An 8,914-nucleotide genomic window follows, 5' to 3' on the forward strand; every position below is an offset into this window, starting at 1 on the left:
TGGCCTTTGGTTTTAATTAAAAATTTATTTTATTTTACAGTTTTAGTATTTCATTATTTTAGATTTGTTTTTTGTTTTTAATTTTGTTTTTGTTTTGCTTTATTTACTGCTTTTTTTTCTTTACATTTTTTTTTTCTTTTTTTATTAATTGTATTATTTGATTGTATGTTTTAATTGTGACCCTGGAGCACAAAACCAGTCTTAAGTAGCACTTAAATAGCCAAAACTACACTGTATGGTCAAAATTATAATTTTTTTCTTTTATGCCGAAAATCATTAGGATATTAAGATCATGTTCCATGAAGATATTTTGTACATTTCCTACCATAAATATATCAAAACCTAATTTTTGATTAGTAATATGCATTGCTAAGAACTTCATTTGGACAATTTTAAAGGCGATTTTTTTTTTTTCCAGATTTTCAAATAGTTGTATCTCAGCCAAACGTCAATGGATCTTAATGTACCCTTCTGACTGGTTTTGTGCTCCAGGTTCACAAATAACCTTCTTCCACTATAAAGAACCAATGGATGTTAAACATTCTTCACGAAACCATCAATGCCAACAAACAAGCTGTTTCTAAGTGTGATTCTAGACACTGACTGGTGTGTTTTCTCCATACAGTGTCCATATGGCGTAACAGAGCCATAATTCTGACAATGACACTGTATTCTGTGTCTGGACACCTGAAACCCTGCAGCGTTTGGCAGGATTCACCTGACAGCCTGCAGACAACATGATTCACCAAACAAAGGACTTCAAACTCTCCCGGTTCCCACAGCGGCCCGACACACACCTCTGGAGAAAGTGAAGCGTCTGACAGATCACGTATGTGTGTGTTTGTGTGAGAGACAGGCCTTGACAGATAAAGGCTCTTTCATGAGGATTGTTCTGCGTCTCACAAACATCTTCCTGCTTTTATCATGTTTCCTTCACTGCAAAACACTGAAAAGCGAGCGTCAGACCTGTGTACGTGAGTGAGTTTGGACACCTGTAGACGGCATCTCTCATCCGTCACGTTCAGATGGCAGCCAGAGGAGAGGCTTTCTGAATTATTAACCCTGAGGTCAGAGGTCAGAGCAGAGGTCGCAGGAACACTTCTGAGAGAGAAATCTGATGAGATGCAGCAGGTTTCAGTGTTTGAGCCAACCTCAAAGAAAATCTCAAAAACAGCAGTTTATAATTCCAAAATACAAACTCGCAATTCGGAGAAATAAAGTCGCAATTACGTCATATAAACTCACAATTCTGTAAACACATCAGTCTTTTTTCTCCTCAGATCTGGACTTTATAACTCACAACTGTGAGTTTATATCTGACAATTCTGAGAAAAAAGTCAGCATTACAAGATACAAAGTCACACCTGTGAGAAAAAAGTTTATATCCTGCAATTTTGACTTAATTTCTCACAATTTTGAGTTTATAGCTCTCAATTCTGAGAAAAAATGTCTGAATTGTGAGATATAATGTTGCAATTCAGAGAAAAAAGTCAGTTTTACAGGATACAAAGTCACACCTGTGAGAAAAAAGTTTATATCCCACAATTCTGACTTTTTGTAACTCGCAATTATGCAGTTATTTCTCACATTTGTGTGAAAAATGTCTGAATTGTGAGATATAATGTTGCAATTTGCAGAAAAAGTATTACAAGATACAAAGTCAAAATTGCGAGAAAGTTTATATCTCACAATTCTGACTTTATTTCTCCCAATTTGGAGTTTATATCCTGTAATTCTGACTTTACAACTCGCAATTGTGCGTTTATATCTCACATTTGTGAGAAAAAAGTCAGAATTGCTAGATGTAAAGTCGAAATTGCGATAAAAAAGTCAGAATTGTGAGATACAAAATGGCAATTCTGAGAAAAAAAACTGATTCGTCAGATATAATGCGGCAATTGTGCATTTATATCTCACATTTGTATGAAAAATGTCAGAATTGTGAGATATAATTTTGCAATTCTGAGAAAAAAAGTCAGTTTTACAAGATACAAAGTCACAACTGTGAGAAAAAAGTTTATATCCCGCAATTCTGACTTTATAACTCACAATTGTGCATTTATATCTCACATTTGTGAGAAAAAAAGTCAGAATTGCGAGATGGTAACTTAAAATTGCGAGAGAAAAAAAGTCACAATTACCTTTTTTAATTCAGTAGCGAAAATGTGCTTCCATAGTGATCTAATTACACTGTTGAAGATGTAATTTGTAACTATTAGTATTACTAATAAGTAACTAGTAATTAATTACTATCATTAATAGTTTTTTTGTTTTCTATTTATTCATTTTTTAATTAAAATGTTAAAAATGTTAATCATTTTGTGTTTTTGTCTTTTTTTCCCAAATATTTTCTCTGTAGGTTTTAATACTTTTATTTCAGTTTTCGCTTTGTTTTAGCACATCAAAATGAACTAAATGAAAATGACAAGTGTGTGTGTGTGTGTACTGGTATTCACTACTTTATAAGGTCCAAATGTCCCCACAAGTCTAGTAAAACTAGTAAATTTTGACTTTGTGGCAACCTTTTTGGTCTTCATGAAGAAACAAGCGTATAAATCAACCAGAATAAAGTGTTTTGAGAATCTAAAAATGCCTGTAGTGTTGTGTGAGAGGTAGGTTTAGCTGTAGGGTTAGAGTAAGGGGATGGAAAATACAGTTTGTACAGCAGAAAATCCATTACATCTATGGAATGAACCCATAATGATAGGAATGCCAGTGTGTTTATGTGTGTATGTGTGTGTGTGTGTGTGTGTGTGTGTGTGTGTGTGTGTGTGTGTGTGTGTGTGTGTGTGTCTTTAAGGTGAGGCTCTTCAGTTTTGTCTCCTGCATTCCAAACTCCGCCCACCCTGAACTGTAAACACAGGGTTGCCGTGGTACCACACTGACCCTTGGCCCCGCCCACCACTCCTGCTGTGCACATGCTGTGTGTGTGTGTGTGTGTGTGTGTGTGTGTGTGTGTGTGTGTGTGTGTGTGTGTGTGTGTGTGTGTGTGTGTGTGTGTGTGTGTGTGTGTGTTTCAGAGACACACAGGTGATTCCTCTGTGCTGGTTAATGACTTTAAGTGGGTAATTGTAGATTAAAAGCCCCTTGAGTGTTTGTGTGTGTGTTTCAGGAATTAGAGATCTGTTTTGTCAATCAATAGAAACAAACAGCAGAAGTGAGTGCGCTCAGATCTCCAGTGCATGGAGGAAGTTGTTTAAGCAGTTTGATGTTCCTGGAATAGAATACAATAGAATAGAGGAACACTGTTGAATTTATTTGAACAAACAGCTGAGTCTCTTTAAGTCATGCCATGTATTTGCCTGGGTTAAATATTAAAACATATTTTAAGGTTGGATGTGAACATCTTTTCTATTCAGTTTCTAGGGTGTTCTATGTGGTTGCTGGGTGTTGTCTACCTGTCTGGCTGATTTTTTTTTTTTTTTAAAGGTTATTGCAACATGTTATCTCGTAATTCAGATTTTTTTCTCAGAATTGTGAGATATAAACTCACAATTTCGATTATAAAATCAGAATTGTGAGATACAAAGTTGCAATCGTGAGAAAAAAAGAATTGTAAGATACAAAGTATCTTATTTTCTCATTATTTTCATTAGATGAAATTTTCATTATCTCATATCAACACTTTGAATCATTAAGGATGCATTCAACTGATCAAAAGTGACAGTAAATGCATTTATAATGTTGCAAAAGATTTGTATATTTTAAATAAATGCTGTTCTTTTGAACATTCTCTTCATCTATGAATCCTGAAAAATAAAATATATGACAGTTTTCACAAAAATATTGTGCAGCACGACTGATTTTATCATTGATTATAATCTGAAATGTTTCTTGAGCAGCAAATCAGGATATTAGAATGATTTCTGAAGGATCATGTGACACTGAAGACTGGAGTCACAGATGATGAAAATTCAGCTTTGCATCACAGAAATAAATTATATTTTAAAGTATATTACAATAAAAACCATTATTTTATCTAGTAATAACATTTTGCAATTTTACTGTTTTTTTCTGTATTTTTGATCAAATAAATGCAGCCTTGATGAACAGAAGAGACTTTTTACAAGTCTTACTAATCGCAAATTTTTTGAACAGCAGTGTAGATTCACATAGAAAATAAATATTTTTAAATAGAATAATATTTCACAATTTTATGGGTATTTTTGGTAAAAAAAAAAAAAAAAAAAAAAAAAGCAGCCTTGAATAGCAGAAGAGTCTTCTTTCAGAAACATTAAAATAACAGATATGTCCTGCTTCTGGGCATGATTTTGTATCTGTATGATGGTTAAAGCACTCATTATTGTGACGTGTTAGTGTTCATACGGCACGCCGGAACACGCTTCTCTCTCTGGCATGATAATTATGAAATGATGTCCATTCACTGGATGTTAGGATGGATTATAAGAGTGATTTACTGCAGAATAAGATCAACATGTTCCGTATTACTGCATCACACAACTATGCACACAAGATCCCACTTATATAAACACATGCACAGGAGATTTAAATAGAAATGAATAACCAGAGCATATCATCACTGATGAGAATGTGCAAAACTCAACTTATACTTTCACTATATCACTTAGAATATTAACTAGATTACAAGTTTGTCAAGATGAACTTTAAGTTGGCTTGAAAAAGCCTGATCAGAAAGTGTGAAAAAGTTTTTTTTTTAGAAATATTATGGTTTTCAGTCCAAAAAAGATTGACGTTTAAAGTAGTTTTTAAAGCTTGAGTGTTTTGAAGGCAATACAGTCTGTCAGATGGGTGGATAAATGGATAGATAGCATGTTTTAGCATGTTGCTAGCATGTTTCTAACTTATTTAACATGTTACTAGCATGTAGCTAGCATGATTAGCAAGTTGCTGCACTGCAAAAATTTGTTTTTCTTACTTAGATTTTCTGTCTTGTTTCCAGCCAAAATATCTAACAATTCTTGAATCAGGAAGGATTTTCTAGACAAATAAAAATTATTATCTTGTTTTTAGTAAAAACAAGTCAAAATTAAGTGAGTTTCTGTTTGAAACAAGCAAAATAGTCTGCCAATGGGGTAAGAAAAAATAATCTAGTTGCCTGCTTGAAATAAGACTATTTTTCTTACCCCACTGGCAGATTATTTTGCTTGTTTCAAGCAAAAACTCACTTAATTTTGACTTGTTTTTACTAAAAACAAGATAATAATTTTTATTTGTCTAGAAAATCCTTCTTGATATTTTGGCTGGAAAAAAGACAAAAAATCTAAGTAAGAAAAGCATTTTTTGCAGTGTAGCATGTTTCTAGCATGATTAGCATTTTGTTAACATGTTTCTTACAGGTTTGTAACATGATTAACATGTTAATGGTGTGTTGTCAGCATGTTTCTAGCATTTTTTTAACATGATTAACATGTCAATAGCATGTAGCTAGCATGATTAGAATGTCCCTAGCATGATATTAGCAGTACTAACATGATTAGCAAGTTACTAGCATGATTAACATGTTGTTAGCATGTTTCTAGGATGATTAGGATGTTGTTAGCATGGTGTTAGCATGTTTCTAGCATGATTAGCATAGTTATTAGCATGTTATTAGCATGATTAGCAAGTTTCTAGACTGATTAACAAGTTATTAGCATGTTTCTAGTATGATCAGCATGTTGTTAACATGTTTCTAGCATGTAGCTAGCATGATTAGCGAGTTATAAGCATGTTTCTAGTATGATTATCATGGTGTTAGCATGTAGATAGCATGATTGGCATGTTTCTAGCCTGATTAACAAGTTGTTAGCATGTTTCTAGCATGATTAGCAAGTTATTAGCATGTTTTTAGCATGATTAGCATGTTTCTAGCCTGATTAACAAGTTATTAGCATGTTTCTAGTATGATTAGCATGTTGTTATCATTTTTCTAACATGATTAGCAAAGTTATTAGCATGTTATAAGCATGATTAGCATGTTTCTAGCCTAATTAAAAGTTATTAGCATGTTTCTAGTATGATTAGCATTTTGTTAACATGTTTCTAGCATGGTTAACAAGTTATTAGCATGTTTCTAGTATGATTAGCATGTTGTTAGCATGTTTCTAGTATGATTAGCATGTTGTTAGCATGTTTCTAGCATGATTAGCAAGTTGTTAACATGTTTCTAGCCTGATTAACAAGTTATTAGCATGTTTCTAATATGATCAGCATGTTGTTAACATGTTTCTAGCATGTAGCTAGCATGATTAGCAAGTTATTAGCATGTTTATAGCATGATTAGCATGTCGTTGTAATGTTTCTAGCATGTAGCTAGCATGATTAGCAAGTTATTAGCATGTTTCTAGCATGATCAGCATGTTGTTAGCATGTTTCTAGCATCTAGCTAGCATGATTAGCGAGTTATTAGCATGTTTCTAGCATGATTAGCATGTCGTTAGCATGTTTTGTCAGTTGGAGTTTGAAAGTCTTGGCTCATTTGAACATTCCCTCAATGTAAGTCTATGGGATTTTTCCCAGGTTTAATCGTCATTTTTAGCAAAAGCATAAGTCTGATCAGTTCGAAAAGATCCAGCAACTGGAGTCAGATCAGTCTGAAGATCTGGCCTGAGTTTGGAGTTTGTAGAGTTAAAGCTCTAGGTCTAGGAGGAGCAGCAGTTTTAGTCTCAGAAGAAGAAGAAGAAGAATACGTTTAAATAGCATTTCAGTAAGTCGGCTTTCTCAAGTCAACTTAATAATGGTTCCTACACCTCCAACAAGCTCCAGTTACAGCAGGAACACTTGAGATATTGGACTTTAAAACAATAACTGTATAACATCTTTGTTAAAGCAACATGATTAAACACAAATAAGGCCATTATCTGAAGATGATCTGCTGAATCACGGGCGTCTCAGTTTTAGAAGTCCATCTGGAAGAAGCAGATCAATATAAGACCAATCTCCTGCAGGACATCAGCTGTCCATTAACACTCACCATCCCTCACACACACTCATATACTCACACACTGTCTGCCATCTGTTGTGATCATCGGTGCGTCTCAAATGGCTCAGGTTTACAGAGTTGATGCTTTCACCATCCGTCCTCACATCCTGACCTCAGGACAGCCTCCACTCCAGCAGAGCCTCACATCAGTCTGGAAAACACAGATTTCTAACACTATTATTGTGCAAAACTTAACTAAACTTTTAAAAAAGCCTTAAAGGATAACTATTGCCAAAATGCAACCTGGGCTGTTTTTTTTAAACTGTAAACGAGACTCCAGCATTGAGAACATTGTTTGTGTACACAGAGTTTACTAAAAAGAAAGGTTTTGAACAACTCACTTTCACTGTTTGAGTTTCCGCTCTTGCCAGTCAAGAAGTGTCCATCTCCGAATGCGAGGATGGATCGCTCCTAAAGCATATTTCCATATAAATGCACGGCTAATTCGTTGTTTTGTCGCAAGTGAAAAACAATATTAACCTTCTAGTTGTAAAAAGAGCCTCATATAAGCCTAATATTTTGTCCTATGGAGTCCAATCATTCGCATTCGTAGATGGACACTTCTTGACGGCCGCGAGCAGAAACTCAAACAGTGAAAGTGAGTTGTTCAAAACCTTTCTTTTTAGTAAACTCTGTGTACACAAACAATGTTCTCAATGCTGGAGTTCATGTGTAGAGACCCAGGCCATACTTCCAGCAAAGTTTCATAGTGTGTCGAGTCTTCTTAGTGTTGTCAAAATATCGATTTTGATGCGCTCAAAGTTATGCCCCTAGTTCTCCCATTCACCGGGCATTGACCACAAAACTAAATCACGGTCAGTCTCAAAAACGGCTCATTTGTCGTAATTATGCTTTTAGATATAAGTTTGTCTCGTTTACAGTAAAAAAAACAGCCCAGGTTGCATTTTGGCAACAGTTATCCTTTAAAGGGGTCATCGGATGGCCATTTTCCACAAGTTCATATGATTCTTTAGGGTCTTAATGAAAAGTCTCTAATTTGACTTTGGTTGAAAATTCTCAACAGTAGTGTGTAAAAAAACACCTTTACCTTGTCAAAATCAGCTCTGGTAGACATCAGCTCATTTTATCACATGGTCCTTTTAAATGCAAATGAGCTCTGCTTGCCCCTCCCCTCTCTGCTGTGGGATTATGAGCCATAATGTTTACTTTAGCCTCATATAACCGCGTTTATCACAAAACTTGCCAACAAGCACATTATTAAGAAAGGCCATTTGCAAAGATGCATAAAAGACCCTTATCCTGACTTCTGCTGTGAGTGAATCTGCATCAGGAATGATTCACACGAACATAGACACATATGTAGATCGGGAACGGCGCTTTCATTTTACGAACTAAAGTAACGTTAATCCTCTGCGTCTTCAGCGGCTCAGATGTTGGGAGTAAATGACTGCTATGTTCATTATTACATCCTCAATCGCTCAATCTGAGACATTCTTGTCTTCCTCTGCACCTGAGTCACACAATGGCGATCGTATTCGGACTGTTTCAGCTCAGTGAGGGCGGAGCTAAGGTAAGGCGCTCATGTCAATCAACTATTGTGGGAGGGGCCTCTGTCTGTGTGTCGTCACTCCCACAAGAAGCTGAGAATGACCTGATTTTAAAAAGGGGATATTACTTTTACAGATTAAAACAATACCACTGGGTGGATGTTTATCATTGGAGGGTGGTTGTGTACACAAACTGACAAACACACATTAATGTTCAAACAACATGGAAAAGTGAGTTTTGCATCCGAGGACCCTTTTAAAAGAGTTCTCTGTCGTCTGAACTGATGTGCATATAAGGCTCTTTCACAATGGGGGAATAATGATGACACATTAAAGACAGAAAATAATATTTCCATCATCGACAGTTATACAGATGCATGTAAGAACTGGACTGTCATGCATTCAGCTGAGGAATTCAGATGACGTACTGTCAGAAAGCATGTTTATACAGTGTGTGTGTGTG

This window comes from Garra rufa, chromosome 19 (assembly GCF_049309525.1).
Source record: "Garra rufa chromosome 19, GarRuf1.0, whole genome shotgun sequence".
Lineage (NCBI taxonomy): Eukaryota > Metazoa > Chordata > Actinopteri > Cypriniformes > Cyprinidae > Garra > Garra rufa.